At 42.9% G+C, this 26,742-nt stretch overlaps 1 protein-coding gene across 1 annotated transcript in view; it reads right to left on the bottom strand.

The window, feature by feature from the left end:
• Positions 1-18,405, bottom strand: part of npy2rl (neuropeptide Y receptor Y2, like) — a 50,980-nt gene extending 32,575 nt beyond the window's left edge. The window contains exon 1 of the mRNA XM_030430738.1: positions 17,896-18,405. The gene's annotated coding sequence lies outside the window, so the exon portion shown is untranslated. The remainder of the gene's footprint in view (positions 1-17,895) is intronic.
• Between the last annotated feature and the right edge of the window lie 8,337 nt (positions 18,406-26,742).

Below are 26,742 nucleotides of genomic sequence, written 5' to 3'. Positions count from 1 at the left end.
CCAACAAACCAACCAAACAACCAACAAACCATCCAACAAACCAACCAAACAACCAACAAACCATCCAACAAACCAACCAAACAACCAACAAACCATCCAACAAACCAACCAAACAACCAAACAACCATCCAACAAACCAACCAAACACCCAACAAAACCATCCAACAAACCAACCAAACAACCAACCAAACAATCAACAATCCATCCAACAAACCAACCAAACAACCAACAATCCATCCAACAAACCATCCAAACAACCAAACAACCATCCAACAAAACCCAACCAAACAACCAACAAATCATCCAACAAACCAACCAAACAACCAACAATCCATCCAACAAACCAACCAAATAACCAACAAACCATCCAACAAACCAACCAAACAACCAATAATCCATCCAACAAACCAACCAAACAACCAACAGTCCATCCAACAAACCAACCAAACAAACCAACAACCATCCAACAAACCAACCAAACAACCAACAATCCATCCAACAAACCAAGCAAAACAACCAACAATCCATCCAACAAACCAACCAACAACCAACAATCCATCCAACAAACCAACCAACAACCAACAAACCATCCAACAAACCAACCATCCATACAACTAACTAAACTCTGACAATCAACAAACAAACCAATCAACCACCTTAAATCTCCGATGATATTTCAAATTGGAATTTTCAAAAATGAAAACGAACATCTTCCTCGTGCTCTGCTGTCATCTCAGTATATTAATCGTGTCTGCTTCTGAGGATTTCTGTTGCTTTATCAAAGACTTCCAAAGACTGGGAGCACTGTCATTAGTCATCATCATAGTGTTGAAGGTTAAATCCTGAATAAATCTGCAGTGAACTCTGACACATATGATAATATCTCCTTTACCTTGAGGACGACACTGACCTTGACTGCCCAGCGCAGTAAATCTGTCCCAGAGCAACAGGACGAACACAAACGACAACCTCTTCAGCTGTATGTTAAGTGTTGGTAATATTCCATCTTTGCTGATCTTGCATGACCAACATGAGAAGTAAAGTGCATCGAGGAAAGAGAGGTGAGGGGCAGATGGAACAAGGCGCTGTAAATTTAATCAGAGGGAAGAACAGGGGACCTTGAAGGCAGCACGCCAACAGTCTCTGAATCACATTTTTACTGGAATAACTAAAGGAGGCCTCTGCCCTAAAGAGCTGACTGTGAGAAAACTGACATTTAACCCTGAGAAGTGAATTAAAACATCAACTCGACCCTTCATTTCACTTGATTGATTCAGTCGTCAAGGAAAAAAACAACACACGTGCTGAAAAACGACTTAATGACTTCTGTGTTTCTGAAACCTTCTAGCAGCTCACTCACACTCAGCATTTGAATTATTAAGACAAATCAGGGAGTCAAGAGAATAAGAGATAAAATATTTAACATGCTGTAAAGTTCACCAACACAGTGATGCCATAGCTTCTTCTGATCATCTCCGTCAGTCAAAATGCTGAAGTCTGTGGGTCCACCTGACAAATTAATCAACTCTGCGTCAGTCAAAACCAAGAACACGTTCTACGGATTGCCGAAAACCTCACACCTGAAGAGCAAAATCTGTTGTTTGTCAGTCTGTGATCATTCTCCCCAATCCTTCAGCCCTACAGAACTTTTCAGCATCTTTGTTTAAGTATGAACAATAGACCTTTTTAGGACTATTCTGGGCAGAGACCCATCCACCATCCAAGTTTCATGGAAATCTGTTGAGTTGTTTATTGTGAAATCCTGCTGACAAACCAACAAACCAATAAATCACCCGATCAACAAACCAACCAACCATGTTGCTTTGTGAATCTGTTCCAGTAAAAGAGAACACATTTGTAAAAAGAAAACTGAAAAGTAATGGGCTGGAGACAAGACTGAAAAGAGGTGGTGAGCAAGGCGATGTAAAACCAACAAGAGGAAGATATTGTATGTTCATTCGACTCTTGAGAAGTGGAGCAAACCCCAGCAGCCCATTAAAGTTTGAAAAGTGACATTACTGTGCTGATTAAAAATGGATCATAAATGAGATTTCACATTTCTCATTACTCTGTCAGCAGGAATAACAGCTTGAAACCCTTATAACCAAAAGGCATAATGTTGGTTTAATTACAAAAAAAAATCACAAGTGTTTTCTTCTAATTTCTGATTTGTTACTTAAAAGTTTTTCTGATGCCTCATAACCCGAGGATGTGCTCAGGATTAATAGATTTTAACATGTATAATCATCTTCTCAGTATCCATGGTTTAAAATGTCAGCATTGTTTAAATGTCAGAATGCAGCTGCAGGTGAAATTAAACTAATCATCTCTGACATTTTCAAGCCAATGAATGAATTAACCTTTTTTTTCAGATTAGCTGGAGAAAGAAAGTGTTTTGTTTTTTTATGTATTTATACCTTTATTTTTACAGGCGTTCATTTAGAACAAAGAATAGAAAAATTAAGAACTATGAAATGATGTAAGGATTGTATATGTTGATAACAATTTGATCTTTAACATTAATGTAACTGATTAAGAGAATCAAAGCATTGAAACATGATAACAACTACTGTAGGAGTAGTTATTGATGAAAAAAAAAAAGTGTAAATTGATGTATTACGCTCCGAAATTCAAACTTCTGTATTTGAGGGATACATGGTGAAATAGTTATTTGTGCAACAGACAACAAAGAAGTACATTTCCAGGATTAATGTGGAGTCCCTGGGGTCTGTAGTGGGCCGGAAACGTTTTGCTGTGTGCATTAGCATTATTTGTGAAATGTCAAAAGGTTTCACTTGTTTGCAGATGATAGACTGCTTTTCTGTTTTGCTGATGGTTTAAAAACACTCCTGCAGATTGCAAAAATGAAAAGTTTCAGCTTTATCTGATTATGAAACTGCCCTTTTTTAATACAGATGGCTTTATATTTTACCTTTAGTCCACAGGGGCCGCCAGAGTCAAGAAAAAAAATTCCCTGTAGCTGCTTCAAGCTATTTTCACAAGTTGTCGTTCTGAGTAAAGTACATGTTGGACTGCCCAAAAACAACAGAATAAATCAAATTGTTTAATTTGGAGGACTACTGTATGTACCACTACGTACACACCAGAAACGAGTGATGAGTATTATAAATAAAAAACAAATCACAGATAGTAAAGCTGAATTTTGTAAAGCTAAGTTCTGTGCTGTAAAAAGCCATTGACTAAAATTTAGCAGTTGTTGTTTTAGTAAATTGGTCATAGAAGGAAATTTCATTTTAAAGCTCACATAATATATTTTTTTCCTGTTCTTTTTTTAAACTTGTAAAGTTCCTAAATAAATACTGAATTAATTTTAGCTGCCACCTGAACAACAGAGCGCCTGGGTCAGAAATCCAAACTACAGAATTACTGAATGAACTAAACATGAACAGCAATGACACGACAGCTGATCATTAGGAAACATGCATAACATGACGGCAACAAGCTCTGAGCTTCAGAGATACAAACTAGAGAGTATTAACACCTACAGACTGCTGATTGCTGCTCATAAACACCGTCTGAGACAGGCAGCTCATCAACAGACTGAACACTATCCTCAGTTGGACAGTGTTCACCTTTAGCCCGGACGAAAATCACTCCTTGAGGGAGGGAGTAAAAAACAGTTTTGGTGCAGAGAATCTCTTCTGGACAATCTGAGCCTCACAGTATGAGGATTAGTGTCCGACTGATGATTACAGATGGACAGACAAGCTGCTGTCTGTCTGGCACACCAGAGCCTCCTTTATCTGCTCCGTCTCACACAAGCAGTAAAATTCATTTCACCTGTGAAAAGTGAGCCTGATGGCTGAAAGTAAAAAGAGTCTCCCTGCATGACGATTCCAGACGTACTCACTCAAACGGCTTGTCATTCACAGCTTTTGTCTCATCTGTCTGAGAAGGAAATGCAGAGACAGCTGGGATCTGCAATGACGGACAAAACATTTCACAATGAGTCTACCAGATACTGTTCATAAACAAGAACCGTAAACAAATGCCACGCTCGGAGGACTAACGATGACAAACTGTGACAGGAAAGAGGGACCAGACTTCATGATATCAAAAACAATCAGATCCTTTATCACTGACTTTCAAAACCTAACAAAGTTGTAAAACTATTCCACACATGAATGAACAGCAGAACTACAGTCCATCAGGGAAACTGTGGCACCTTGTTTTTTTACAATGGGTACATGGCATGTACATTTGATTAGTATCAAATGTACATGCCATGGTATACCTTGAAATCAGAATACAATTGCAACCATAGTCTGGAACCAAGAAAGACCAAATTTTAGAGAAGCTCCTCAATAGTATCAATTTAGAATTCAATATCACAGACTTGACTCAGGTTCCACGCTGCTGTGAAAGGCTGGAGACGCTTCTGGACTTCGGAGGACCAAACACAATTATTCAGGACTTATTTTCATTTCCCGGAAGACAGTTGTGGCACGTCCAATGCTCCACTTAGAGATAAATGAGTGTCAAACAATGACAGGGACAGTTGTGATGGTGACTATGTGACCTGGTAAAAGCATGTTAACAGAGAACAACAGGAGGCCGATAATAGAGCCTTGGGGGACACCACAGGTCAGTGGAGTTGGGAACAAAGTCAAATATTAAGACATATTTCATATCAATACTGTACACATGACTAGTTTTGTATGTTGATGAAATGTTAACATTATTCTCAGAATTTATACTTTTTTCACCCAGAAATCGGACTTGAATTTTGAGAGAATTCTGAGGAAAAAAGTCAGAATCCCAAAAACTTTTCAGTGGCCTCTACCAGATGCAGCAGCATCCTCAATTTAGACTCTCGGCTTTCTGTTCCCTTAAAGAGTAGTCGGCTGCCATTAGGACGCTTTGCTTGAGCAAACTCTCCATGGAAGGTCAGAGCAGTTCATCCAATGAAACTGAATCTGATCCAAAATTTGGCTTTGATGTCGGTGGACGCATCACAGTGTGCATGCTGTTAGCTTGCTGATGCAGACGACAATTATTTCCAATGATTTGAGGGGGAAATGACTTGGCTGTTATCTTCTCAGTGAGAACTTGAAGAACTTCAATCTTCCAGACAGCTGGAGTTTGACAATTGATGTCTCCATGCAGAAAGCGCTCAGTGAAGCATGTTTCAGCTCTGCCTGTTTCTGCTTGATCTCCCTGGGACGAGGATGAAAATAGAGGTGCTGCGACTGACAGGGTGGTGAGAAAATGGAGTGATGAATAAATCAGGGAATGGCGGTGTGCAGCTAAATGGAGGGAGAATGCATCAGAGAGAAGAGCGGGCTTCAGAGAGAGTGACTGAGTATCTGTGTGCGAGTGGATGCCGGTAAATAAAACAGCTTGTCTAGCATTTCAGAGGTTTAGTCGAGCTGAACTGACTCAGGACCTTTGGGTTTTTGTTAAATGTATAAAAGAGAAGCACAAGTATTCAGTCAAGTCACGCTCTGTTGTCTGGTGGAGCTCCTGTCAACGACCTCAAAAGTTATCGGTACACAAGGAACAAATAATCAGAACTTTAAAGCTCCTGTTGGACCAGTTTTTCTTTTTTTTTTTCATAGATAATCTGATTTAAAAGGTAGTTGTCCATTTTTTTTGGTACATGTTCAAAGAACAGTCGGACGTTTTAGGACAGAGAGAATAAGAGGACGTCGAGGTCTATTATCTTCACATAATCAAGTGCAAAATTCAATTTTGTGCTGGCAGGCTAACACACGATGATATTACAGCATTTCCTGTCAGCTTTCAATGATCTTCAAGTGAAGCTAATGAGCAGGCGGTCAATCAGTCAACCGAACTAAGATCCCATCTCTAAGCAGTCCTGATTAAACTCAATGTGGGAATGAAATCCAGTCTGACGGCACATCAGGGATTTATGGAGCTGGGTTTTGTCCAGCTTCAGCTCTCTGGAAATAGACTTGCTGAATCTTCACTCAGTCGCTCATGAAGTCAAACTTTTGCTTTACAGTGAGTGAGCTGAGATGAAATAATTGAGTCAAACTGAAGCAGGAAGTTCCGGTCAGTGAGCAGCGAGTGGATCGAACGCCACAGGAGACAAAACTGTGTAAAACCCAGATGTGAGAGGTGAGACACACCTGCTCAGGTCGTTCTGGCTGGCTAATCTGCAGCTCGCAGGTCGACAAACCTGATGAACTAACGAGGGCGATGAAGGTGGAGGTTTCTCCGTCCGACTGCACAGAAAACATGTCGGTCCAAAGGTCGGTACACTCCTACATCAGGTGAAGTGAGACACCTGTGTGGGTGGACTGAATCTTAAACATTGAATACAGTGTTTCTGCTGCAGACAGACACGAGCTGCTGCTGCTGCTGCTGCTGCTGCTGCTCGACTTTAAGTTTTTGAGGGGAGATATTGGAAAAAAGAAGAGGAACCGAAAAACTGAAACTGAACAGGTGAAAAACAATTTTTCTGGAGGAGCAGCTTGATGACAGTGAGTCAGGTAGAAGTGGAGGAGTGATTTAAAGAAACAAGAGAAACAGAAACAGACAGGAAGGAAAAGAGACGGAAAGAAAGAATGAGACGAACGAGGAAAGACAAAAGTGTTTTAAGCTGTTTGTTAAGGAAGGAGAAACACGACGAATACAAAAGTGATTACAGGACAGGAAGGAGGAGAGCAGGGAGGAGAGGAAGGAGGGGAAGTAAGAGCAAGAAGGAAAAAGGGAAGAGTGAGGAGAGAAGGAGACAGAAGCAAATACGTAAGGAGAGAGGGAGGAAAAAGACACAAGTAAGGAGGGACATAACAGGGAGAGAGGGGAGGAACTGAAGTAAGGAGGGAAGAATGTGAAAGAAGGAAGCGAGGAGGACAAGGGAGAGGAAGCAAGGGAGGGAAGAGAAGGGAAAAGCAAGAGCAGGAGGGGAAAAGAAGCGAGGAAGGAGGGAACGGGGAAAAGGAAAGACAGGGAGTAAAGAAGAGGATGGAGGAAGAGAAGGAGATGAGGAAGAGGAAAGGGAACAGTGGAAGACAGGACTGGAGAGGAGGAGAAAGTAAGAAGGGGAGTAGGAAGAAAAGATGGAGAGAGGTCTCCCCTCCAGGCCACCTGTCTGACAGTCAGGTGAATCAGGATCTATCAGGGCAATAAGGCTGAGACGACTGAAGGGAAACTAAACTGAGGAGGAAGAGGAAGGAGGAGGAGGAGGAGAGGGGAGGAGGAAGGAGAGAATAGGAGGAAGGAGGTCCTGGCAGCAGGATGTAAATGTCAGTTTAAATCCCTCAAACTGATCTGAGGCTGAAGATTGAAAGGATAAATCTGAACTATCTGCAGTGTTTACAGCTGCTGATGGTGCGCTGATGCATCGCAGCCAGGTCAGCACCATAAACTGTCCTCTTCTACGCCCGTCCTACAGCCTACAACAGCCAATGAGTGACCATGTAGATACATCACCCACTCTCCCCTGAGCCACTAACACTCCAGCCTCTGAGTGACTGACGCATCATGCAGCCAATTAAATTTACATTGTAATATAAAGTTTATATCAGTTTTAAAAGCCCTAAATGTGGATACAATGTAAGTTTTTGTCGTTTTATGTGTTTTGCTCTTTGATCAGTCTGTTTGTCCACCTCGTTGTTGACTGTTTGACGCGCACAAAGTTCGTGTCAAGAAGGAAATAAAAACTATGATGACTTTTTACCCCTTTTACTTTTACTCTTTTGCCAGGCGTCTGAATATTTAAAAGTGTTTATATTCAGTTGTATTGTTAATACATTTGACCTTGGACCATGTGAGACTATCTGATGTGGACCTGTTTTTATTTTTACATTCAACAAATCTGCAATATTTATGAACTGTTGTCACATTTTACTGTTTGTGTTTTTTTAAATCAGTGAGTGATGGTGCGGAAAGAGAAACAAGGATGTTGCAGGCAAAAAAAAAAAACAACAGCCTAGTTCATGTCATCGATCTACGGGAACACACACAAAGATCTAATGCCTCGACTCTGAAAAACTCATTAAGCTTCAGAGTCTGCCCGCGCGAAAATAAACTGTGTGTGCTGTGTTTGTTGGAGGGGGGTGGGGAATTTGTGAAATGTGTGTGTAAATGTGTGTGTGTGTGTTTGTGTGCGTGTGTGTGTGTAAATACAGTATATGTCTAAAAAAAATAATGATGTGTGGGTTTCTTCTGCTTTTCTTCCAGTAAGCACCATAATGAATCAATTTATTTGGACCTGTGAAATACTGAAGGGAAGCCAGGGCCATATGGCCACCAGAGCACTGTTAGCCCTGGTGTGTGTTTGTGTGTGTGTGTGTGTGTGTGTGTGTTTGTGTGTGTGTGTGTGTGTACCAGCCTGTTGATAAGCAGATGAACACGGTATTTTATGGCTGAACGTCGGAGTCGGCTGTAACCTCGATAATAACGTCAGGTTTAATTAATTCCCCTGACGATCGAGGAGAGGTAGAAGACAGAATGGCAGACAGGAGGATTTATAAAGAGGTTAAGAAGAGGACAAGATGACTGAGAACAAAGGGAGAAGACGTGTATAGGAAGATACATCATATATAAGTATTCACATGAGGAATCAATTAATGAGTGGACACAGTTATTTGCCAATAATTGAGATAGACACTCAATTATTTTTAGCAAATACAGCAAATGTGATGTCATTATCGCAACTTCGCTTTTCAAACACGTCCTCACATTCCCCGAATGTTGACTTCCACATCATCTGCCGTATGTCCAGACATTAACTACATAGATATGTTGTCATTATCCCCACAATGTCCGCCATCTCATCCAAGAGGCTTCTTCAGTGCTAACTGAACTGGAGGGGAGTCGCAGGGTTTTAAACTCTGTGTGGGAGTGTCCTTACAGAGTCGCTAAGGAATCATTTGAGCTCTGAGTTTCAGAGTCGTTAGGGCCACTTGTAGGTCTTTGAAGGCCTGTTGGGTAATCAACTCTGTAAGGACACTCCCACACAGAGTTTAAAAGTGTAACCGGGTCAACCTGTGAGGTTAATGAAATATGTATATAATTACACAAAATCTGTTACTGCCTGACAAGAAAATGCCTCCAAATCCAGTGCAGACTGTGTGTGTAGCTCGGAGCTCCTCCTTTTTGATTTCTTCTTCTGTGGTCCCCACTATAAATGCTTCCTGCGCCCCCCACCTCTGCCCTTTTGTACAGTTCTCCTGCGGGAGAGGTGGGTGACCTTATTTCATTCAGCTGATAATCCCGAACCATCCTAATGTTTCTCTTTATTTATTATATGTATTTCTGGTCTTAATTTTATTGTCATGTCTGTTCCTGTCTAATAATGTATACATGTTAACAGAGTTGTATTTCAAAATAGTGGTTTTAACAGTTGAAAATCGCTAGCTTGACTCTATGACAAACCAAACTAACTTCCGGGTTTGTCGCTATCTTTATCTGCATTTTATTTGTATAGGAGCTCGAGTGGACAGTACGATTTACATGGAGGTTCTGCTTGTTATCTATTTTGTCAGAATAAATGGAGATTGTCTCAAAAGAGGTCCGGTGTCACAGCATCATTCAAACCAGAAGCACACCGGTCACAAAACCCTGCAACTCCCATCCAGTTAGTTAGAAGTGAAGAAGCCTCTTGGATGAAACTGAAACACGCCCAGTTGACAACGATACAGCACTAACAATCACTTAGAATCACTCCCTGTCTAAATTAATCTGTGTTACATACCAAACATCAGAGATGGTAGAGAGGAAATCACAGAAAATTGTCGCTTATAATAAAAATAATGGTAATAAACTTTATTTATATAGCACCTTTAAAAACAGTTTACAGTGTGCTTAGACAATGAAGAGGATATTACAGAATAAACACTCGGCAGTTGACACATACAGCAGACACAAAAAGTCAATATGAGTCATTACAAATAAAAGAATAAAAGTGATAAAACAGGCAAAATCACAGAAAAATAAATACAGAAATAGAAATGGACGATAAGAAGACGACACCACATCAGATAAAAAGATTATGAGGATTAAAAGGAATGAAGGACAATAAATAGATTAAAGATACCAAATGAAAGCAGGAAAGGACGATAAGAGACGAGGAAAAAAGACATCACGAGGGAGGAATCAACAACAGATCAATAGTCTGAGAGCAGGAACAGGAATGAAAGATGAAATTCAGTAAATATGAGCTGAGTGATGATGCATTAAGAGTAAGTCTTCTTGAGTATTGAGAGACCTCAAAGTAAGAGTTTGTTATTTCTGGCAGGCAGATTTTAAACAAGACCCGTCTCTTTGTGTTAAGTGAATATAAGACTGACCATACCTTGCACATTGTTTAAGACTGTAAGGAAAAGCACTCAGAGGTTTCCACTCCGGCTCCGTCTCACAGTGTAGACAGCTGGACGCTCAGATCCATTAAACATATAGAGTTTAACTGGCAGATCTAAACAACTGTCACACTGCTGAAACACTAATGTGTGTCAGAGCAGAAACCATTTTAGGTTTGTGAGAACAGAACAAACAGAGAGCACAGAGGATCAGAACAGAGAGTGAGTGGAACTAAACGTAGAACAAAAGTTGTTTTCAGCCGTGCTAGCATGATGCTACAGAGATGGAAATACAGGTCATTGATCAACAGCTGTCCACCTCTTCATCCCACACAGAAATAACAACACATTGGTTGTGGAGTCATGTTTCCAAGAGGATGAATCCTGCTGACTTGTGAAATATCCTGACTTTTACTGTAACACCTCCAGCACATCGAGAATTTTGGCCCTGACTGAAATATCTTCATGTATTTGCTGTCTCTGTTTGGAAAGTGCTGCATGGATAACCTAGTGTTCTTCTTCTTATCCTAGCCTACATGTTGGAGCTAAAGCCTGCAGATACGAGTCAAAACTGTCTGTGAGTGTTTTACTCTGAAAATTAACCTCATGTTTAAATGTTGTTTTGGTGTGTGACTTCCTGTCTCGCTCAATCTGCTCTGTGCTGAATTGATGCTGCTGTGGTGGATCAGACACGGACCAGACACGGACCTGGTGAAATCTGGGGATAAAAGAATTGTAATCACATTGGTGATCCTCTAACTTTTCACCGAGCGCATTGTGGTTTCTGGGCTCTCTTTCTTTCGGTGTCGGCGTGTAGTTTGATCATAAAAGGAGTCTGCGGAGGCAAGGCGGGTGGAATGAAGAAGCAATCTTTATTGAAACAAAATCTAGCGCCTTGAGTACTGATCAGTAGCGGCCGCATTCTGATATTATCAAATCTGTGGACAAAACAATGCCAAAAAATGCTCTGCCCTCTGCTTCCTCAAAACCTCAGCCTTTGCTCTTAGGAGGTTTTCCAAGTGCCACCCCCCGTTTCTTTCCCTGCACCGGCCTTTAGAGCCCCTTTCCCAGTAAACACCCACTTCTTCTAATTTTGGCATATTATCCAATAGCCTAAAAGAGGAGTTGACCTGTTTCCCTACTCTTCTCCCCTAACTCATCTGACCTAGCTGCGGTCAACTGTAGGTCTTGTCCCCAAAATGACCCAAATGGGTTCCCCATCCCTCTATGGGAACATAAACGTTTGGGCATCTCCCACTATTTGCCGGGGGCCAGTCTCAGGTTTTAGTACTTTATGATGGCCTGCTGTCTGCTAACCTTTAGCCCTCACCAGTTGAAAAACTATTTCAGGACCCCTGGAGCTGTAAGCCTCACTCTGTCTGCACTCTTTAACTCACATGGGGAGAAACAATTAATCATCATTTAACCTACACTTAGTAGATTCAAAAATCAGAATGTGTTGCCATCCAGACACCTCAGCATCATCAGGTCAACATTTTCAATTTGTCCAATACTTTGATTCAAAATGCACATGCTAGCAAGCTAAATATGCACTGAGAAGCAAAATGAATCAACCACAACTGGTTCTGAATCCATCAGAATTGTTCCCCTCAGAGCGAATCTATCCCGTTTTCACTGCTGGCATGGTTCGCCTTTAAATCCCAGCAGGACTCATGTCTCCTCTCATGAAACCTTTGCGGTCCCCAGAGGGTCCGAGCCAGAATGGAAACCACTGACGAACAGAGACATGAAGGCCACGTGTTCTCAGCAGTCAGAGGACAGAAAAACACAAAGAGAAAAGAAGAAGAGAGGGATGAGGGAGGATGATGAAGAGAGGGCGAGAGACATGATAACAGACTAGTGGGCAGAAAGAGAGAGAGAGGAGTGAAGGAAGGATGGAATACTTTTCTCTTCTTTCCTTCATTGCCTGCTGCTGTTGTCTCCTTCTTTCTCCTCTCCTTTTCTTTTTTAGCTCTTCTTTTCTTCCTCACCTCCATTCCTCTTATCCCTTCTTTCCTTTCCTCATTACTCCTATCCTTCCTTCGTTTCTCATTTACTTTCCTACATCCTTCTTTCCTTTCCTGCTTGCTCTTTTTTCCCTTCCTCACCTTCACTTTTATAATTCCTCCTCTTCTTTCCTACACACTCCTATCACTTCCTACTCTTCCTTTCCTACTTCCTCTTTCCTTTTAACTGTCTCGCACTTTCCTTTCCTGCTTTCTCATTTCCTTCCTACCTCTTCCTTCTCTTCCTTACCTACTCCTACCCTTTCCTATCCCCGTTTCTCATTTTAATTTCTACATCTTCTTCATTTACTGCTTGCTCTTTTTTCCTTCCTCACCTTCACTTTTATAATCCTCCTCTTCTTTCCTACACCACTCCTATCAACTTCCTACTCTTCCTTTCCTACTTCCTCTTTCCTTTAACTGTCTCGCAACTTTCCTTTCCTGCTTTCTCATTCCTTCCTACCTCTTCCTTCTCTTCCCTTTACCTACTCTACCCTTTCCTATCCCCTTCTCTATCACACTACCCCTTCCTTTCCTTTCCTTTCCTACCCCTTTATCATTTCCGTTTTCAGTCCCTTTTCTTTTCCTTCACCACCTATTTCTTCCCCCTTCCTTGCCCTCCTCTATCTCCTCAAATTCCTCCTTTCTTTCCCGTCACCTCTTCAGTACACTTCTGTCTCCTTCTCTTCTTTCCTTTCCTCACAGGAGACAAATAAGGAAACAGCACATCACTGCCTGCCTCTTTAAAACACACGTGCTGCTGATCCTGGTCTGAACCTTCAGGACTGGAGGCGGGCCCTCTGATTGATTGACAGGTGATTACACATGACGTGAGGGCGGGGCTAAAAACTCAACGCTTCCTGTCCCGAGGAGAAAAGTTGTGTGTGTGAGTGTGTAATTGGCCAACATCTGTAGCGGCGGTACGCTCATTAGCAGAAAGAGAGAGCGAGACAATAAAAAACATGCTGAATGTTGAATCCTGGTGTGTGTGTGTGTGTGTGTGTGTGTGTGTGTGTGTGTGTGTCGGCCGCAGCGGGGGGCCATTAAACGGCGATTGGCAGTGTGGTCTCAGCGCAGCAGGACGGCGAGCTGCAGGCTTTTGTGATTACATAAGCATGTAAACGGATACGCTCGTCTGCTGGGAGGAAGCGACCGCCGTCCTCTGATGCTGTGACGCCGTCCGCTCACAGAGTCACACGGTCACACGCCGCTCTGCCCTCTGATTGGTCAGATTTTGGAGCCAAAACCAAGCTCTGGTAATCAGCAGAAGAGAATCTCGGTCATTTAGCAAAATGAAATGTATCAGAAGAGAACTTCTCCCAGACATTAGACGGGAAGTCATCATTATGAGAAGTTAAGAAACCTTCACGAGGAAAGTGATTCTAATTAAGATGTCTGCAGCTGCGGTCAGAATAAAATGTTGGCAGTTTAAGTTTCTAGGTGTCATATGAACCATCACTGACTCGTCTTCAACGTGGTGTTTTAACTTCTGTTAGCGTGAAGCCACTTGATATTTTAAGACATTTCCAGACGCATTAATGTCGACAAATAACGGCAGGTATTTGCATTTCCACGACAACAAGGCGACCTGAATGAAGGCGTGTCGGGAACTGACGACCTGCTGGAGAAGCAGCTGTAAACACTCGTCCTCCCCGTGAGTGTTATCGGAAAAAGCCATGCACAGAGCTCCATTATTTCCTTGGCAAACACACTTTGAGGTCACAATTAAACTCCTCTGTTATTTAGCTATTCAAAATATTCTATCACGAAGAAGCACAATCAGGAAACGTTGTGTTTTCACCAGCAGACACTGAACGACTCAGAAACGCTGGTGATGGAAATGCAAAATCTGCACAGCTCGGTATGACTCTGCATCAGCCTGGAAACGACCCGGAGGCTGGAGGAGGAAGCGGTGCATCTCAAGCTGCATCCACACTTTTTAAAATGCACAATTCTTGATCATACATCTGCTGTAAACTGAGACCTTTGGAAACGCCGCTGACCCCATTCTAGTTTGAAAACAGTAGGAAAGAACACGTCATGACTTCTAAGAGCCGGTCGGGAAGCAAACATGGGGCTCTGCGTCATCGTTTCCATCAATCTCCTGCCAATTTCTGCCAATCACAATCAGCTGGGATGAAAGTCTGAATCTTTCAGTTTTGGCTGAGAACTTTTCTGCATGTCTAAAAACCAATAATGACACCAAAAACCTCTGTAGTCAGTGTAACACAGATGCTAAACTGGGTTAACTTCATATAAAAAGATAGAAATGTGTCACAAGCCCCCTTTAGATTGCACCTGCGTCCCTCTAGAGCGGCCCGACCCTTATGTTGGGTACCACTGCACTGACACACTGCATCAGTATTTATTATATCATGAAAACTTTCTACTGGACACTTTTTTCCAGCACAGACGGAGGATTTATATCTGGGATCAGCTGGTAATCAGGTTCAGCACACTTCACACACAACAGCAGGTTCAAACCCCAGATGTTTCCATCCCCACACACACACACACACACACACACACACACAACTATCAATGGAAAACTCTTATCGCTGCAGGAAACAGAGTCAGGACGTAGAGCCAAAGGTCATTCACAAGCTTACAAATAAAGAGCTTCTCCACCACAACTCTTAAATGTGACGACTTCACTTTTCTGTTCAATCTAATCTGATTGTTTGCAGGTTTTAGTCGACAGCTCTGGTCCAAACATACGACTTGCAACAGACTTAATGCTTGAAAGTTTTTTGTTTTTTTCTGTACAGGAGCACAAACCAGCACACACCGCTGTGAGGTAACTCCTGCAGTCCAGTCCTGAAAAGTGACATGATGAGTTTCTGGATAAACTGTAATATCATCCAACATCCAACCAATAATCCCCACAGACGCTCGGAGTCACTGATTCAATTTCTAGGAACAGCGAGTGCAGGAATCGAAGGGTGAAGATATTAAAATGTGGTCGGAGTGATAAATCATTAGAAATGGGTCACCAGCTGTCGGCTCCGGGGGAAACATTACGCCTCATTACGCCTCTGATGTGATTTCTTTGTAAGATAAGAGCTCCAAAATTTGAATTGAATGTCCTGTCTGATCCTCGCTCTTTATTACGAGCCGCACAAATAACAGGGTCACATCTGGACTTTGGAAAGTTTCTCCCCTGAAGGCTCAGACTTGTCTCTGCAGGTATCAGAAGTTGGTCCGAGCTGATGTGAGGCGGTTGCAGGCTGCTGATCGCACACTGACTGGGTGCTTTAATGTTTGAACAGCGTCCTCTGGTTCTTCTTATCAGAAAGAGGATAAGATAGGCGGCTTCATTTCTGTGTGAACGTGTGCGCATGTTGCCTCTCGCTCATTAAACAGCATAATAACACTGCCTGGGAATAACATGCATCTGCAAAATGTGATTTTTGAGCTTTGTTATGATTCCACCCTTAAAATGAGACAGTTAAACTTCATGATAACCACATAAAACAGCACATTTAGAGTTATTTCACTGTTTAAAATGAAAAAAATGTAATGTAATGTATCTTAAATAATGTTAATTTACCGTTTAATAATGATGGTTATTGTATATACTCCAACAACCCTCACACAACACTGAAGGAGGAAGTATTTATATATCTTACTCGAGTAAAACTAGTAAAACTTCGGAGTAAGAGTACTCTAAATTATGTGTTCATTCAGCATTAAAATGTCTAAAAAGGACTCAAGCTTTGTTCTTACACTATCCCGACTGTTTACTCAAAGTAACGTGTGTTTCAATTGGTCAAACGAGACAAAACTTAACGCAAATAAAACTGAATGTGTTTGTAGGTCACTGCTGCAGTCAGGCTGATAAACAGGAGTGAAGATAAATCACCTTTTTTAGCTGTTAACGTTTCTGCAAATCACAACCGAGGTTGAAACATCTACCAAACTTAACATATCAAGTTAATATTCCATGTTTATTATCTGACTTTATTATTGGATGTTGGTGGAGTGACCAGGCTGCCAAGTGGTTTCAGTATTTGTAAGGGTGACACCACTGGATCTCTTTCTGTGTTTGTGACGACCAAAACAGGTATTTAAAGCCAAACCATGATGTTTCCTCACAATAACCAGAGCATGAACACAGTGTCGTGTCGAGAGAGAAACAGAAACTTCAAATAATGAATGAATGTAAAGAAGCACTCAGTTTAAAGTTAGCTTAAATCACTTGGGTTGCGTTCCAACATTTGTAAGAGTGACACTGTTGGATATTACTAAGACGACCTCAGTAGTCGTGTTTGTTTTCTAACCCTGAGAAGTGAGTTCTGTGCTCAAACCTGACCAGGACATCAGCACAGAGACAGAAACAGAAACTTCAACATGATCTGAGGTTTTGCAGAAACATTCTTAACCAACATTTATTCTGGTGTTCGGGTCATTTAGGCACCAAAACTGCTCGCCTAGGTTGAGGAAAAGATCCTGCTTCCATTTAAAAAGACACCACGACACGTTAGTATGACACTCAGGTAGATGATGATGAGAGTGAAACACTTTCTCTGCGCCACATAGAAGCAGAGTGGAGGATGAGATCAGCGGAGGAGAGGTCTGTTTTCTCTTTTCTGGGGGGGTGAGGCGAGCTGAGGGAGGTGGTGGACTTCAGGGAGAAGGAATAAAAGCCGAGGAGAGGAAACAAGGAGAGGTGGAAGGAAAGGAAAGAAGGGAACGAGAGTGAGGATGACAAGGATTAAATTCCTCTCGACTCTTGTTCAGAAAATAAACACTAACTCCGTCTCCGGAGGGAAAATCCAGCATCCAACCATCACACCACCGCCTGCCTCTCCTCTCTCAGACACCGGACAGGAACTACAGCGTCGGGCTCAAAGGCTCAGGTCAGCCGTATTCAACCCGCTGAGAATCAGAACAGGCTTCATGAAATATAAAGAAAAGTGCTTTATGAATAAATTCTTCAGTTCTTCTGAGAGTGAATGGAGAAAGACCTCGATCCTGCAGAACCTGGACCAACCCTCACAGACATGAACTGCCTCAGAGTGTGTAAAGCACATTGTGTTACACTGATTTGTATGAAATGTTCTATAGAAATAAAAGTTGATTTGATTTTGATTCAGAACTGTACCTAAAGGAGCATTACGTAGTTTGGAGAACAACATTTTAATCTGACTCACAACACAGTTTGTACTGTTTTACTTTGCTTACATGTGGCGGACCCTGCCACCTCTCCAGCTGTCCCGGGAGCTGTCAATATGAATGTAGTCCACAGTGTCCTGACCTGTATTGATCACTGCAGGAACTCAATAATCACATCGTTACATTCCACAACTTCAGCATGGAGACAGAGTGTCACAGCTGCCTCGTTGTGTTTATAATTACATGTCATTAATAATTCACTCAAACACTTGGAGGTGCGCGCTGCATGTCGTCATCTGTAGTATGCACGTGCACATCCACGCAACGGTTTTGAGCATGCATGCGTGCGTGCGTGTGTGTGTGTGTGTGTGTGTGTGTGTGTGTGTGTTTACCACCGTGCACGTGCCCCGCTGCACACCCTACAGTAAGTGCGCGCTCGTGCGTGTGCGTGTGCGTGCGTGCGGGTGTGTGTGTGACACACTGACCTCTGCGTGTCTCCGGGTCCTCGCGGCGCTCACAGGTCGCGGTGGGTGCAGAAGGTGTGAAGGTGTCGCTGCAGGGTTGCGAGTTTAAATCCCCATCGCGCGTCCGCTCCCGCAGACCTGCCTCCCGCTCTGTCTGTCACACTCTGGTCTGAGCGGGTTGCCAGACCTGCTCTTAGTTTTCCCGTTTTCTTTTTTTCTTGTTTCAGGAATAAAATCACACAATCCTTCTCAGAGCAGCTGACAGACTCCTTCTCTCAGCGGAGGGTTCGTCCATGTGTCCCGCGACTGACGCGCTCCGAGGAGCCGAGGAGCTTTAATGAAACATCAGCCGTCCTCCTCTTCCTCTTCACCAGGCTCTGCGCTCTCTCTCTCTCTCTCTCTCTCACTCTCTCTCTCTCTCTCTCTCTCCGTCCGTCCGTGCGCTCTGGACACGGACACCAGAGTGAAGCGCTTTACGCACGGCGCGTAAAAGCAGAGTGGAGGATCAGATCGAGGGGAGGAGAGGTTTGTTTTCTCTTCCCTGGCGGGGGAGGAGGAGGGGAGAGGGAGGGGGAGGAGGGGAGGGATGGGTGAGAGAGAGGGAGGGTGGATTTTAGGGAGAGGGATGGAAAAAAGAGAAAGAGAGAGAGGGGGGGGGAAGAGGTGGCTGTTGGGGGAGGGGGAGAAAAAAGTGGAGGAGGTGGAAAAGAGGAGAGGGAGAGGAACAGAGGGAGGTGAAGGAAGCAAGGAGGTCAAAAAGGAAAGGAAAGGAAAGGAAAGGAAGGAGAGAGTGAGGATACAGAGGAGAGGAGGAGAAGGAGATGAGGAAAGAAAGAGGAGATGAAGAGGAGGAGGAGAAATATGTATTCAGATGTCAGCCTGTGTGTGTGTGTGTGTGCGTGTGTGTGTGTGTGCGCGTGTGTGTGTGTGTTGTGTGTGTGTGTGTGTGTGTGTGTGTGTGTTGTGTGTGTGCGCGTGTGTGTGTGTGTTGTGTGTGTGTGTGTGTGTGTGTCAGGTCCAATAGGAGTGTAAATGTGATGTGTCGGCTCTCCGGCTGGTTCCATGCAGTTTTCAACATTACATGAATTACAGTCGTCACACTGAGCGCTGCCACGTCGACACCAGCAGCAGCCGGAGGTTCACTGAGCTGCTGACGGAGGGGAAGAGCAAAGTATCAGGGCTTATTGATACGATCCTGATCGATCGATTAGTTGTTCGGTCGATGAACTTTCTTTAAAAGTCTAGTTTTTGTCTAAAACCCAAAGATCTTCAGCTTACTGTCACAGAGGAGCAGAGAAACCAGAAGAGAGTTCTAACATGTTTCTCTTTAACATTTCAACATGTCATCCATGAATGTTGGCAGTGTACGTTTCTGCAAACCGCTGAAACACTGAAACATGTCTTTATGTCCAGTGTTCAGCTGTATCTTGTGGTTTAGTTGAGGCTGGTAAACCACCTGGTCCTGTGGCCACAAACACAGCTGAACACCCTCCTGATATCTCATTAAAAATATGCGGTTTCGTTGCCACACACACACAGCTGGAAATGTCGTCTTGTTTAAAATATATTATTATGTCTCGTCACCCTCTCGTCTCGTCTCGTCAAAATATCTGTTGTCTCACACGGGGATGTCAGGATGTCTCGTCAGAAAATGTCCAGATTTGTCCTGGAAAACTTTAGAACATCTTGTTAAAAATGTATCATTTTGTCAACACAAACACGTCTAGAAAATGTCTCGTCTTGTCAAGATATCTGGTGTCGTTGCCTCAGACATCGTCCTGTTGTCATTAGAAATATCCACAGAGCTGGAAATCAGCCAGCGTCTCGTTATGGCAACAACACCGGATATATTTTGTGTTGTTAGCTAGAAACATTCCAGATGTTTTGTTGGAAATATTCAGATTTGTTGCCCCAAATATTTACTGAGAAATGTCCTGATGTCTTATTAAACATGTTTGTATTTGTGCTGAACATCTTGTTATAAATATACACCACAAACAAACGACCTCGCTAAAATATCTGGTTCTGTCGCCTCCAACATGACGTCTCTTGAGTGTGTGAATAAACTCCCATCGTCTGGTCAAAAATATCCTGTTCTGATCCCATAAACAGCTGGAAATCATCCAGATGTCTTCTTATATAAAATATCCACATTTATCGCCACAAGCAGAGCTGGAAATCCTCCAGATGCTTCATTAAAAATATCCAGATCTGTGGCTGGCAAACGTTCCTGATCTCGTTTAAAATACCTGCTTCGCCCCGACGTCTCGCCAAAAACATCCAGAGGTTCCTTTAACCGCGGTGTCTGCCGTAAACTACGTAGTGCTCCTTTAAGTTAAAAGTGCTGTGGAAACAGACGGCAGCTCATCGCTCCCTCGTCTTTTACAACTGTTCATCTCAGTCAACAAAGACGACGGATGGAAATCAACATTTTCTTTTGCAGTTTTTTACAAAAATGTGGTTATAATTTGCAGAACATTTGGTTGGAAACGTCCACGTACGTAGCTGACGGCGTTACACTGAATTAAAGCCGGCGGTGTGGACTGATACAACAAGTCCTGCAGTTCAGTTCAGTGACAGCACAGGCCGGCCTACAGGAACAATCACATGATGCTGTCGCTCACGCCCCAGTTATTCATTCACCTCAGCAGAAGTTGAGCACACTCCAGTTGATACGACTCATGGGAACCAAATAAATCTGTTTTCCGCCCGGCAGGATGAATTGTTCTGTGCAGTAGAATAACTGTCGGTCATGCATGGTGGTAATTTGTCCTCATTCATCACACAGAAAGCAGCGGATAAAGACACTGTGGTGAACAAAGTCATGTTCCTGACAGACTGAAGCCAACACAGGCTATCCAGTGAACTAACAAGCTGTCAGTCATGCTCAGTGAGACCGCCTCAGCACACGGACCACACTCACACTAACAAACCTGTAAGACCCAGACAGGAAACATGCTGAGCAGAACAGGAGAGTTCTCACCGCGGATGGATCCGCTTTATCCAGGAGATTAGACCCTGAAACCCTCAGCGCTCAATCAGGACTGGAGCTGAAAGGACGAGACCAGCGTTCACATGTTTGCAGTTTTATTACAGCCAAACGGCCGACTGCAGTTTGAGTCGCATCACCTGGAGACATTTCCATCCAATTTTTGCTGCATCAGAAGTGGTGTTTTTAAGGACACGGCGGGATGTTTCCATCCCTTTTTTTGTCGCAACCAAAAGCAGCTGTTTCTCACGGGAGGAGCGAGCTGTGAGGGAACAGCACTGCAGCTGTATTTGTGTCTATTTCAGAGTGCCGAGGTCATCGGCGCACACCGCATGTACCGAGAAGTGTGTCCAAAATGTGCCGACCAGAGGAGAGCGGGTTCAGAAGCAGGTGCAGCGTGGAGGACGGCGCTGTGGCCTCGGGGAGCCGTCAGCCGGAGAGCCTTCATCTCACCAGTCAGCCTTCCATTCGCTCGTGAACGCACACACACCTGCTGCCACACAGTCGCATGAGAGCTCCACAGGTTTTATTTAAGTCACCCAGCGCTGAATTTCTCCCTCGGTGTGTTCGGCCTCTGCTCGCCACAGACCCAGGTTAGCAGGCGATGACCTGCGGCTGAAGACTGAATGTGTGAATGTCTTTTATCCGCTTACAGCGAACGCATCACAAAGAAGCAGCAGCAGCTTCATGTCGGCTCAGACCTGCAAACACTGTGAGAAGAAAGAAAAAGATTCAAGGGGATTTTTCTTTAGTTGCTCCGTCACAGCACACAAACAGAGAACACACACAGTCATTTATACTCAAACATAATAAAAGCTTTTTTTCAAATTTGTGTCGAGGTGTGTAAACGGCAGCAGCAAGATAGAGGTGATAATGTGTTCGGTGTCTTCATCAGCGTCCATTCACCACCGAGCATCACTGATGTAAAGAGAGAGTCCACCTCCCCTCGTCCCGCTGTAGTCCTGCTATGTGGAGAGACCTGGCTCCACCACAACACGCTCCGGTTTGTCCATTTCCCTTTTCCTGCAGCCAGGAGCAGACTTAAGGCTGGATAAGCATGGCTCTGATCCAAACAGTCAGGTCGGATGCTCAATAGATGCCGCGGGTAAAACTTGTTTTAGCAATAAAGCTGAGCAAAATAAATGTTCAGAAACTAGATTTGAAGCTGCTGGCCGGGAGCAGGCGTGCACAATTTAAGAGTCGTCATTATAAATTGAAAAACTGACCATAAAAACAAACAAAAACATATTAAAGGTAAGTTTAATATGTCAAATAAAGCTCGTACTGCCTTTACAGATCCAGTCTGAAGCTTCTGAACTGCTCACAGACTCATCGGGCTCACTTGATATTTAAAATCTGGATGATAACATTGACAGCAACAACTGATGAGGGAGGCTGCCACACAACAGAAAACATTGCAGTAATCCTGCTTACTACTGTTGACAGAGACTTCAAATGTCACCTCCTGTTGTCACTGAGGAAGCACATTGGACACTGTACTTTCTTAAGTCCTCAGCAACAAACCGGCCAAGTTTGACGCAGATCAGATGAACGGCTCTAGAGATAATATGAATAACATCCAGAGGGACGGACACGGATTCCTTGCTCCGTACTTACAGGGACTCTTCCTGGAACTTTACCCAAAGACTGACTTCGGTTTTAATTCTATTTGAGAACCATCCAATAAAGAAGAAACGTCAAGGAGTTGATCACATTAAAGTTGGATAAAGGATGGTATCATCTACAGGTAGCAGCCTCACTACCTCCCAAACTGGAGGCAGGACTGACAGGATCTTAAATCAGATCCTGACTCTAACAGCCGTATGACTGCCAGCTGTCATTCTGCCAGATTTCTGTGTTATCTTCTCCAGGATCTGAACCGGCATCGTCTTGGCAACTACTCAGCTTCACCAAGCACGTTCCCACCTATTATTCCTCCCAGCCCTCCCTATTATAGCGTGTTAAACCCGGCCCTGACACATGCATAATGTACATACTGTAAAACAAACCCCCTCTAAAGACACACTCATGTATATTGATGAGCGAGACTGAAGCCGCACTGCACTGCTCCTTCACAATAAAAGCGCCCTGAAGACCTGAATGATGAAAGTCAAAGTGACACTCGTCGAGGAATTGGAAGACTCTGGAGTCGACCAGCTGCTGTGGGTCAGTGTTTACATCAGCCAGTCGTGTGTGAGTGCTGTCAGGAAGCCTGCTTCATTGTGTGTGTGTGTGTGTGTGAGCGTATGCATGCGTGGATATGTTGCATGCTGCGACGAGGTATCGCATGTCATCTTTGTGTGTGAGTGTTCAGTTCAGCGATGCATAAGTGTGTGTGCATGTGTCTTACACGTAGGTGTAGAGGATTAGAGACGGCGGAGCGTTCAGGATCATCACAACAATCAGAGTCTCCGAGTCATGACCTCTCGTTCCCCCAGAGAGCGAGGAGATATATCTGTGAGGACGTTTGTTGATCAGGGGTTTGTTTCTGCGGCTTGAAGCAGAAACACAACTTCTGACTGTAGCCTGGAGGGCACACGTGTAATGATCAGTACGTTTTAATCTATCTTGTGATCCGTCTCATCATGATGGTAATAATGATGTAATCTCTGTCAGGTATGTTCTCGCTATGTTGCACACAACCAGATAAATATGACGACATGATGCTGTGATGTTGCACACCCGTTGGCATTTTCTTCTAACGCCATGCGGAGGGTGGGAAGCTCCAGTGATGTACTGCTGACGTTAAAATGTAGGAAACCTGACAAATCTCTTTTTCATTTCACAGCGTCTTGTTTGATCAACGACTGAACAGACAGGGATAAAGAAACTCGGAGGTAAAAGGTCAAATATAGCCACTGTTAGCTTCCCCACCAACCAACCAGCATCGGGTGGATTACCTGAACCATCCAGATAGTTTGCCAAAGAATACAAACAATGCCTCAGTCGACAAACAAACAATCAAGCTAACAAACTAGCATGTACAAGGTTTTTACCAACTCACCAACTTGATCGTGGATGCTTTTTAATGCTTTTATCTGCAGCTGCTATGCCCGCCCTAGAACCTCCAACAACCAATGAGTGATCGCGTAGACAATCGGTACACACCAGCCTCCAGATAATTGATGCATCATGTAGCCAGTGAGATCTCAGATCCAGTAATATAAAGTTTTTATCAGTTCTTAAAGCCCTAAACTTTTTTTTTAAATCATGCACATTTATGAAATTGGATGTGTTTAGCTCTTTGATAGGGGTGTTTTTCCACCTCAGCACTCGTTTTTGACTGTTTCATCAGCATAATGTTGGTGTGAATAAGGAAATAAAGAACTATAGTGAGTTTTTGCTCCTGTTATCTCAGGCAGGGTTCTTCAAACAGTTCAACAGTTGGGCTTTTTAGAAGTTTTAGGAAAACTCGACATACATTTCCAGAAAAGCAGTTGTCAAGTATTTAAAATTGTCAATGACGTCATTTTTAAAAAGCAAAAAATATCTAAAATTATCTGGTTACAGCTTCTTAAACATGAGAATGTGCTGGTGTTTTGGGGTTTTAAACTGTTGTGATGAGCACTTTTTAGGATTTTTAGAAGTTTTGTAGAATAAAGAAACAAAGAAAAATGGCGCTATGTCTGATTCCAACAGAAATACAGAAAAAGGAACTAACTGGATCTTTGAGAATAAAAAGATTTGAATAAAAAACTTTAGAGGACTTGAAAGTACTTGTTGCAGGAAACAAAAAGCAGGAGTGCAGCAGCTGAAAATAACAGTTTCAGCAGGGAATTAAAAGTAAAGAGTGCACCTCCCTGAAGGAAACAATTACTGAACAACAAGACCTTTAAGGAAGAGCTGGCCCGGATAAAAACAGATTGCCTAGAGAAAGACATACTCAATTGACTCCCGCTGGAAATGGCCCAGTTTATAACGGCATGTGAAGACACATACAAGGGAAACCTTCTGGGACATCGATCACGTTGGACTTAATATATATTGAAGAGTGCGGTTCATTGATGTGTTCTGAGAATCAGCAATGGAGCTCGATGGCACAAAAGAAAAAGATCTATCATACCTGGTTCCCTTTGTTTTAGACTTTCCTGATTGTACATTGCTTCTTTATTCGACTGCAGTGACACATTATCTATCTACATTGAGAAAGAAGACCATGGTGGTAGAGGACATCTATCTCAATACACTGTTCTGTAATAGACTGTTTAACAGCTCAGGAGTTGACCTCATTAAAGGGCCTATTAAGAGCAGTAGCCTCTCTGTTGTTCTGATGAACAGAGCCACTGTGGTTAATTAATCATGGTAGACTGAAACATGCACAGTCTGAGGCACAGTTACCCCAATCGAAGCCTTTCTTTCTGTCCCGGGCGTCCACTGGAAGCTAAGTGGAGCTTTCACCCACAGCTCAGGAGGAACTTTGTATTTACACTCTTGTTTCCGTGAACCTGATGTCTCTGAAGCCGGCTGTTCACTCTTACTTTTCAACAGACGACTTTGTTTTACAGAATCAGTCTGAAAGCGTGTTAGTGACTGAGCTAATGGAACCAAGCATGCTGCTAATTAGCAAGCTAGCTAGCTCGAAGCGGTTTTTTTCCTCTCCAGTGTCTCTTCATTAGATAAAATGATGTAAAATCCCTGCAACAAAATGCCAGAGGGAAGTAAATGAACCAGTCTGAAGGACAACAGAGAGATCTTGTGACCTAATAGTGTTAACATGTTTCCAGCTAAACAAACAGCTAGCCTCAGGAGTAGCCACCATACTTCTAGGACCAGCTGTTTCATGTGGATGTATGTATGAATGACCTCTGCTGTGCTGCATTCTGCTGTGACACAGCCACTCTATTTTCTTCTTTTAAATAAGCCTAACAATACTTTTGAAAATCACTGTGACAATGATCCTTAATGCACTACAAAATACATTTTATGATTTTAGTTTTCATCACACAGTTACCACTGTTTTTTTCTTCACTCAAGGTTTATCCTGAATGTTCCTTACAAGTTCAGTCCTTATAGACATTCCAGGAAAATGTTGCGTTGCATTGTATTCCATATTCATCTGTGTATTTATGGTTGATTTATAGGTACAAATACAAACTTAAATAGCTGTCAAATGCAAGTGGCATGGTCGGACAGCGGATGTTAATGCTAAACTATGACACTGACGTTTCACCAGATAAATAGACAACCATGTCATCAGCGTACATCTGAAGACCTGCTGTGTACCAGAGCATAAGTCTGGGTACTTCTCTCGTTATATCAGAATTTCTCTACAAATCTTGAAAAAAATAGAAATAAAAATGCATCTACACATCTTTTAGAAAGGTGTCCTTTGCTTCAAAACATTATTATGATTGTAAATTAATAATTTCAAAATGATTGTTTTGTTGGGTCCCAGCTCCTAAAACAAGGTATAAAACTGTTGGTATCTACAGGATGCAACCAGCATACTGTGCTAGCTAGTGTTGGCAACATTAATGTTTGCTAGCTAGCATTAGCAACATTAGCTAGTGCAACAAGCTGGCCATCAGTTGAAGGAGCTGATGATTCACCAACAGCTGTGTTTTGACGTGAATGTGATGGAATGACATATTTAGTGGCTTAATGTGATCAGTGAAAACGTTTAGAGGTGCTGGGGTCCTCCTGATGTAATCATGTGTGTAGCATTAACATGATACCATTGTTTCATTTTTGAATATCACAATATTGGTATATTGATACCTCCCCATTTCTGGGAGGTAGTTAATATTCAACCTGAAAGGATGGAACCTGAGACAGTACATTGGGTGGTGTACGACATTGGTAAAAGCCTTTTTCAAAGCCAGGATAATTGTACCTACATTTCCTTTATGAGGTGACGGTTGAATGTTTTCTCATTGTTA

The sequence above is a fragment of the Sparus aurata genome, chromosome 10, assembly GCF_900880675.1.
Source record: "Sparus aurata chromosome 10, fSpaAur1.1, whole genome shotgun sequence".
Classification (NCBI taxonomy): domain Eukaryota; kingdom Metazoa; phylum Chordata; class Actinopteri; order Spariformes; family Sparidae; genus Sparus; species Sparus aurata.
The sequence above is the reverse complement of the archived record's forward strand: the minus strand, read 5'-3'. Positions and strand labels throughout refer to the sequence as shown.